Below are 817 nucleotides of genomic sequence, written 5' to 3'. Positions count from 1 at the left end.
GAGCCCCCCCCCTGCCTCTCTCTCCATCTGCAGGCAAGCTCAGAGGGGCGGGGAGAGAGAGCCAGAGGAGAAGGAGAACTCGGGCAGCTCTGCAGAGGGGGGCAGGAGCTCCGGTGTTTGGTACCCCCAGCCCCACCGCTGTTGCCGCTGCTGCAGCGGGGAGACAGGTGAGGACGGCCCTTTGGGAGGGGGAGGGGGCCACCAACAGCGCTGTCCTTGTCCTTCCCTGGTCCAGCCCCCACACCCTAGCCCATCCTGGGATAGTCCCCAGGGGTTCTGCTGGACCTTGTCCTTCCAGGGACCCAGCCCCCTCCCCCTGCCTGTGCTGCCTTCTCCTCTCCCAGGCCTGGCTGTGGCTGCTTCTCCTCTTCCTCCTCCTGCTGCCGCTGCTGCTATTGCTGCTGCCCGGCACACACCGCCAGCCCCTCGGGGTGTGGTTTCCCCAGACCAGCCCCCAACGGTGGGACGCAGCTTTATCCCGGCCTCCCCCATCCACCTCCTGCGAGGCCCACCAGCCCCCTCCCTGGAGACACACCCCACCCCCTTTCAACACCCCACCCCACTCTCNCTCCTAGACACCCCAGACACCTCACAGGCACCTGCTGACCCCTCCAGAACCATCTCAGATCCTTCTTGACCCCTCTAGGCTTCCCTTTACTGCTCCTTTCCAGTCCCCCCTAGCCCCTTCTCCGTAGTTCCCTCAAGACATCCCTCAGGTCCCTCCCAGACCCTCTAAATGCCCCCCAACCCCCTGCCCATCTCTCTAGTTCCTCCTCCCGGTTCCTCTTGGCCTCTGTAGACACCCCCAGTTTTATTG

At 64.8% G+C, this 817-nt stretch overlaps 1 protein-coding gene across 1 annotated transcript in view; it reads left to right on the top strand.

The window, feature by feature from the left end:
• KCND1 (potassium voltage-gated channel subfamily D member 1) overlaps positions 1-817 on the top strand; it is a 9,192-nt gene that overhangs the window by 492 nt on the left and 7,883 nt on the right.

This window comes from Crocuta crocuta, unplaced genomic scaffold (genome assembly GCF_008692635.1).
Source record: "Crocuta crocuta isolate KB4526 unplaced genomic scaffold, BGI_CrCroc_1.0 scaffold943, whole genome shotgun sequence".
NCBI lineage: Eukaryota > Metazoa > Chordata > Mammalia > Carnivora > Hyaenidae > Crocuta > Crocuta crocuta.
Note: the sequence above shows the minus strand (reverse complement) of the source record. Positions and strands in the feature narration are given on the sequence as shown.